The sequence below is a fragment of the Pteropus alecto genome, unplaced genomic scaffold, assembly GCF_000325575.1.
Source record: "Pteropus alecto unplaced genomic scaffold, ASM32557v1 scaffold101, whole genome shotgun sequence".
Taxonomy (NCBI): Eukaryota; Metazoa; Chordata; class Mammalia; order Chiroptera; family Pteropodidae; genus Pteropus; species Pteropus alecto.
In genome coordinates this window covers 11399411-11407297 of record NW_006432945.1, presented here as the reverse complement: position 1 = coordinate 11407297, position 7887 = coordinate 11399411, and the positions used below count along the sequence as shown (strand labels likewise).

Genomic DNA, 7887 nt, shown 5'->3' with positions numbered 1-7887 from the left:
AAGAGAAAGAAAATTCTCTCAGGCTTTAATTTTACAAAGCAATGAGAGCCTTAATAGCCGTTCCTTAATCTTTTGAGTTTGGATTCAACTGTTTTAAAAAAGCAAAAAACGTCAGCCATCAAATTTCTCATTGTTTTACATTCTTGTGATTGCATTTGCGAAGTATATGAACATTTTTGTACAAACTGAAACTTGAAGAAAAACAGATGAGGATTAGTTACTCTTAAATTTAACCATCAGCTGTGCAGTGGTAAGAGACTTATAGAACTTGGAGTATTCGAACGAATTGGTTAGATTAAAACAGTGCCATTAAAAATATTCTTCCTCCCTTCCTCCCTTCCTCCCTCTCTCTTTCTCTCTCTCAGAGGTAATTGGTAGACTGACCTAAATGATGGTACATTACGTTTACTAAACCAGCCTAAATAAAAGAATGTGTTTCCACCCTTATATTCTTCTAATTTTTTTATGGCCAAGAGGCTGTAGGTTTATTGGCTCGCTTTATAAAGTTTGCATCGAGAACGATGTGCAGATTCTCGGCACGGTGGCGTACCAGAACCTGTCCAATGGTATACCAGACGGAGGTTTCCTTTTGTTAGAGCAAACCTATGTACTTTGGGGTTTTTTTTCCCCAGAATATTTTCAAGGAAAATTTACTTCTATATGTTAATAATCCTGAAGCTCATTCACAGTTTAAATCAGTTTTTTCCTCTAACATTTTATTATAATATTTTTAGCATTGATAGTTTCGAATTGGAATAAGAAATAAATTTGTTACTTCAAATGTGTGAAGTAAAAAGAATAAGAGGAAACGTTTATTGAAGGCTTACAATATGCCAGGTTCTGTTCTAAATGTTTGAAATTTCTTTTAATACTCACAACATCCCTGTGAGGTAGAAACTATATTGTTCCCATTTTAAAGATGAGGAAACTGAGGCACCAAGCAGTATCTTGACTAGTCTTGCAGCCAGTACGGGACAGAGCAAGGATTTCTTTTCAAGCCATTTGACTCCAGAGTCTATGTTCTTAATGATGCCTCTCAATGACAGTGATGATGAGCGCTAACATTTACTGAGCACTTTTTTGTCCGTGTGCTGGAAATTGAGAAATTGTTTTCAGTTCTTTCTAGTGTGTAAACTCAATCAAGTAACCTGTATTGGGGCTGTGAGTTCTGCCATGACTCTTAGCTTCAATCTGCCAGATTTCTGCTTTGGTAGCCTCTTCTCAAAGATCTTTGTAAATGATTTACATGTGTTGAAAACCAGGATCCAGTTGTGTGAAGCGGCTCTATGTAAGACTGCTAGCAGGCTCGGTATGTGCGGGGCACTGTGAGTTATTGTCACCTTAGAGAACCATGTGAGAAGCAGAAGTTTCAACCCAATGTTCCAAATGCTATTTAGATATTTATTTAAAAAAAAAAAAAAAGCCTTATAGCCAACATTTCTTTTCTGGTTCCTAGGGTCTTTATGTAGACTTGATCTAGTTAAAAATAGGCAGTTTCCTAGTAACAGGTGCTTTTCTAACTAATAATAGAGGAAGTTAAGCATCTGTGGACCTACTGAAAGCATCTCTATGCCACCCACATGCTGTACCCATGATAGAGAAGTTGAATTATGGTTGTGTTGAAGTGGTTTAAACTTTCTTTTTTGTCCATGAGCTTCATATCGATCAATTTAGTTTAGAGGTTCCCTTTAACCACTTTCTCATTTGGTTGAACATAGCTACATATTTTTCACGTGAATGATGTTATTTTAAATTTTAATCTTAAATCAAAGCAGTAGATGTACATAGTTGCACGTGTGCCCTACGAGAATTGAAATGAAAAGAGCATTCGCTTCCCCGCCCATTGACTTGGCAAGTTTCTGTTCCATAGAGGCATCTATCTTCAAAAAAACCTTGGAGATTTGTTTCGTTCTAGTACTTGCCTTTCATATTTTTAAGTAACTCATGCATTCACACGTGCACATATGCACATGTGAAAATATAGACATGTAGTTTCACTCTTTGTTTGGAACTGTCTTCCACTTTTAGTCTTTTTAAAATTATCTCTAAACACACACACACAAACCCGTGATCTTATTCCCTTTTATTATTGAGAAAAGGGAGTCTCAGAGAGGTTAAATCATTTGCCAAAAGTCATGGAAATAGCAAAGGTAAATTTGAATCTACTCGTCTGACTACACAGCTGAATTCGTGTTTCATTTAAGTCACATTTGGTCGAAATGGGACTATATAGTGATTTCCTTCTCCTTTTCAATTCCCAGATGGTTAATAATAATCACAACCTTCTATTGTGTGCTCAGTATGCGTGAAGCACTTTGTTGGCACTTGCTGTGTATTATCTAATTTGAACCTCACAGAAATCCCAATGAGAGTAGGTCTTTTGTCAGCTCTGTTTTAAAGATGAAGAAATAGAGGTTCAGTTAGATCGATTAATTTGTTCAAGGTCACACAACTTATAAATAATATAACTGGGATTTTTTTAGGATATTTTTTATTGAAATATGTACACAGAGAAAAGTGCACAGATCCTATGGCCTGATGTAGCTTAAAGAATTTGCGTAAAGGAGACTTACCTAAGTAACTCGTACCCTGCTGAAGGAATGGGATATTACTAGCATCCCAGAAGCCCGCTTTATGCGCTTTCCTAGTCACTGCATGTCCGAAGAGTAACTACGATGCTTTTATATCATAGATGGATTTTACCTATTTTTGAACTTTATGTAAGCAAAATTATGCAACTTTTATGTCTGACTTCTTGTGCTCAATAGTATAGTTGTGTTATACATGTCATTACATGTAGTTCATTCTCATCGGTATATATTATTTTATTTTATGGATTACCATAATTTACTTATCCATTCTGCTATCGGTGGACATCTGGGGTTATTTCCAGTTTTGACTATTTGAGCAGTGCTGTGGTGTGTGCAGTCTTGTACCTCTCTCGGTGAAAATGTGTCCACATTTCTGTTGGGCATATGTCTAGGAGTAGAATTGCAGGATACGCGTGTGTTCAGGTGTAGTAAATACTGTCGAGCAGTTTTCCTGAGTGATTCACCAGTTCGTTTTCATACCTGCAGTTGGCTCGCCTCCTCACCAGACTTCGTGTCTTTTCCCTTTTAGCCCTTCTGGTAGGTACGTGGCAGTATCTCGCCATGGTTTCAGTTTGCCTTTCTCCGATGGTTAATGAAGTTGAGCACTTTTCACACGTTGATTGGACATTTGGATTTCTTTTCGAATTGGCTGTTCAAGTCTTTTGCTCATTTATCAATTGGTTCTCTGCTCTTTCGACTGAGATCTCTGCTCTTAACAGGACACATTAGTTTTCCTCGCCCTGTTCTTTTTCTGAGACAAAAACTTTTGACTCTTCTAGCTTTTTACTCTGGCATTTACACATCTCCTTAATTCTAAATAGTATGTATATACCACTATCTTTATATTCATGAATTTTAGAGCTTTTCATTGACTTTCTGTTATGCCGGATCAGGATTTTGCTGTCATATACAATCATCCCAACTTCTTTACCGTAGTTATATATTTTTTAAAAATCAGTGTTCAGTGTTCAATTAGCATTCAATAAACAATCAGTATTTTTTTTTAAATGGTCTTCAATTCAATTTTTAAAAAATCAGTACTCGGTGTTAAAAAATATATATATTAAAATCAATATTCGGCTATGCTGGGCATGGCTGAATATCATTATTGCATTTCCTTTTTCTTCTTTTTTTTCTGAGGTTAATAATTGTCTTGTTTTTTCATTTGCACCTATTACTGATTCTTCCCAAACCTTCTTGTAGTCTTGCAGTACAGTTTTACTCAAGGTTAGTAATGTCAGTAATCTGTCAGATGAAGCTTTAGTTTGTTTGTTTTCTCTTTTCATGGTGATGCCTCCATGGGGTCCGCCTAGTCTTGTATTTAGCACTGTTCCTGAATAGCTGTCATCTCAGGTGTTTCTTTTGCTGTTTTCCCTTTGCCTTTCACTTAGGTTGGAAGCCCTGTTTCCTGCATCTTAAGTCTTCTTCTCTTTTATTTACCTCATTTCCTTCAAGGACATCCTCCAGGAGTTTTTAAAGATGGTACAATAGCAGAAAGTATGGGACAACAGCCTCTGGCATGTCGGTCTCTTTAGTCAAGCTGCGTCAATCAGGACTGTTGTATCTGGCGCATACTTACCAGCCTCCTGTTTCTCTTTTTCTCTTCTTCATCACTTGGAGATACCTTTGCTTCTCTCTTGTGTTGGAGTGCCTGTTTTTTGTCTTGTTTAGTTGTTTATTGTACGCGTTCTGTTTTCTTGGTTTACTCCCAGTTATGGATTGAATGTTTGTATTTCCCTCAAATTTATTTTGTGTTAGAGTCCTAACCACCCATGTAGCTGTATCTTGGAGATAGAACCTGTGAGGAGGTGATAAAGGCTAAATGAAGTCATAAGGGTGGGGCCCTAATCTGATAGAGGTGGTGCCTTTATAAGAAGAGGAAGAGATTGCTCTTTCTCTCTGTCATATGAGGTGATTGTGAGCCAGGAGGATAGCTGTCACCAGGAACAGAACTGGCCAGCACCTTGATGTTAGACTTCCGAGCCTCCAAACCTGTGGGGAAATAAATTTCTGTTGCAGAGCCACCCAGTGTGTGGTATTTTTTTATGGCGGCCCACACTTCCTCTTTTCAAAAGAGGATATACTGCAGTAGCTTCCTGAGAAACTGTACATGGCAGGCAAAATTTGAGACCTTGAATATCTAAAAACATCTTTATTCTATCCTTGCATTAGACTGTTAGTTTGGCTTTGTGAGTCATCTAAGTTAGAAATAATTTTCTTTCGGAATTTTAAAGGCATTGCTCCATTGTCTTCCAAAATCATGTTACACTTGAGAAGTCTAGATCCATTATTCCTGAGATCTTGCATGTACACTGTTTTTTCTCAGTAACGTGTTTTGGTGGGCATCTGTTTCCATTAATTTTGCTGGGCTCTTAGTGGGTTTCAGTCTGGAAACTTACATTGTTCAGTACTGAGAAATTTTACTAAGGATTTCCTCTTCTGTTTATTTTTATGTTGAATTTTCTGGATTGGCGTCTCAATTTTCTTCTCTTTCTTTTTTCTTGTTCATCTCTGTCTTTTTGTTCTACTTTCTGGAATATTTTCTGACAAGAACAAAAGTCTATACATGTTCACTGCAGGAGAAGCCACCACAGGCCTAACTACATAGTCCACGTCCGCAGTAACATTTTTTTTTTGAATATTTTTAGTCTCTGTTGGTTGAATGCATGGATTCAGCAGGTGACCTGTACTTACATTTCCCTCCACCACCATTTTCAGAAATGGAGTAGATTTGGATAAGGGGATGTCTGTTGTATTTGCGTCGGTTGTATTGAAGAGAAAAAACTAAATGCTTTTACTGCTTTATAGTCTCATATTGTAGGTGTTCGTTGCCTCCTACTCACTTAAGGTCAGTGGTTTTTGATGAAAAGAAAGGTTTTCCACTTGGAACATTAAGTGAGCTAAGTTGTTTCATGATCAAGCTGATTGAATTGGGTTGGTGATTTACCAGTGAGTGACTGATAGAATTCTCTAGAGAAGCCTATATGATCTCCTTGATAGTTTTCACTGTAAGCTCAGCGACTTATGATTCAAACAGGTCACAGTTCAGAAAAGGTGCATATTTAGCTTTGTATTCCCTTCCAGTTGATACTGTGGAGAGAGGTAGAGCTATTAAAATTTTTTAATGCTGCCAAACTCTTGGTAAGTTTTATTTTTAATGCAATTTGCGTTTTCCTGCTCTCTTAAATAGAGAGATAATATCACAGTATTGGCTGTACAACCAATTGCTAAAACCTCCGAAACTGATCTCTCTCTCCAGAGTGGAAAACCGTTTACTCTTTTTTCTCTTCTGCACTAAAATCGTACTCCTTTAAGAGCTCTAATTCTTTCCCCACAGCAGCTGCTTCTAAAAGAAAGTGATGAGATTCAATTTAAAAAGAGGCAAGCGTGGGGATATATTAATATAGGAAGAGGTACTAAATAGAGCAAAAAGAATGAGTATTAAATGGTGTTTGAGATGAATTCTTAGTATGGTTCGTTTTTTTACCAGTAACGTGAGACATGAAAAGGATCTTGAGTTTTGATCATTTATGTAATACCCTGGTTATATTTTAAGGGCCATACTAGTATTTTCTTACACTTATTTCAAATTTGCACCATACTTGACTATTTAAGAAAAATTTGCATACGGACCTTTGATTTTTCTTAAGGATTGGTATATAAATGATTTTATTTGAATATTTTATACTTTTCTGATTAGGTTAGAGTATAAACTATAGATGTGAGGGGTCTATCAGGATGGGAAAGCAGACTGTGATTGACTGTCATCTGTCATCTTGGCGCTGGCATCATTCATAACATTCTATTCAGTTACCTAATCGGTCTAATTGCTTAAGCAGTGCTTGGCCCAGTGTGGGGATTATGGGACTTATTCCTTCTAATACATGTCTAAAAAGTGGAAGGAACCCATGTGATCAGCTCTGCCTGCTGCTTCACAACACATGCGGTCAGGTGCAGGGCCAACTGTACTTAGTGGTGATGCGGACGGGAGGAGCAAGTGGAACCATCAGAGGAATTGTTTTCTATCCTGGCCATCTTCTTAAAAGATGACTTAGGTAATAGCATCAAAATAAAATTGGTTCTTCCGCAAAGAGAAGTGTTACTTTTATCGAACATCTGATTGTCTGCTGTGAATCTTGCCTTCAAGGAACTTACTACACTGTTACCGGATAACTCACTGGGCCCGTGGTGAAGCTGAGGTAAAGCCCCCGCGCTAAGGTCCCAGTGCTGCGGGGATGGAGAAGGGGTCAGCGAAAGGATGCGTTCATAAGCCTTAGACTGAAGGAAATGACTCACCATGAAGAAGTGGCACGTGTCGTCCCCTACCTGCCCTCTCTTACTCTTAAAAAGGGTGATGGCACGCGTAGGAGGCTGACTGACTAGACACCAGTGGTAGGTAGCTTGGCAATGATGCCTCTGTCGTTGAGAAGGAAACTCAGATGGTTCCCTGAGGTTAACATACATGAGACACAATATAAATTCATAACAAATAGTTATGGAGTCAATGAATTCATGATAAGGATTAAAACTTGTATTCCCATAAAGGCAAACATTTCTGTCCTAACGAGTTTATATCTTAAACAAATGCAGTCATTTATTACTCAGTACCCTTATTACTCACCAAGTTGAGTGTGACCGTATTTAAATCTACAAGGGCTACTGATTCGTATGCACTGTAACGTAATTTGCCAGCCCAGCGGTTCATTGTATGTCAGGACAAAGCGGAGTTCACAGGCACTGGTGTTAGGGTGGTTAACAACCCAAGAAAAATTTTTGTTTATTATGGAAGGCAAAGTATTTTTGGACATTTTGACAGAATATGGAGGATGGAAAGATAATGGGGGATGAAATAAGTAAAATTAAACTTCATTTTACTGTCTGGATTGGTTTTGTCTTTCTTTTCTATACTTTAAGAATGAAAGAGAATGACTTAAAATATATTAATAGGCAGTAATCAATGCCGGCTACATTAGGTCTGGGATAGTATTTGTAACATAATTTGCTCTTGTATCTCTACTATCTAGTGGGTTGCTCCTAAGCAGCCTATTACAGCTACTGACGTTATTAAGAATCAGTTCCACATGGCAACTCTACAGTTCTATTGTTGTGGAAATAGGCTATTAAAGATAGCCAGGCATATAGCACATTTTTTAAGCTGTGTGGCAGAACAAGGATTTTTTTAATCAGAAAAACAAATAACTGCCATTTAAAAACATAGCTTGTTATTTCCCTTATTAATACAAGTCATGTTGAATTTCTGTTAAAATTATTTTGAATATTTTGGAGAAGAGAAAAA

The 7887-nt window shown here is 37.4% G+C and overlaps 1 protein-coding gene across 4 annotated transcripts in view; it reads left to right on the top strand.

The window, feature by feature from the left end:
• The window catches only part of RASAL2 (RAS protein activator like 2), a 244807-nt gene that overhangs the window by 99626 nt on the left and 137294 nt on the right, over window positions 1-7887 (top strand). The gene's annotated exons all lie outside the window — the stretch shown is intronic.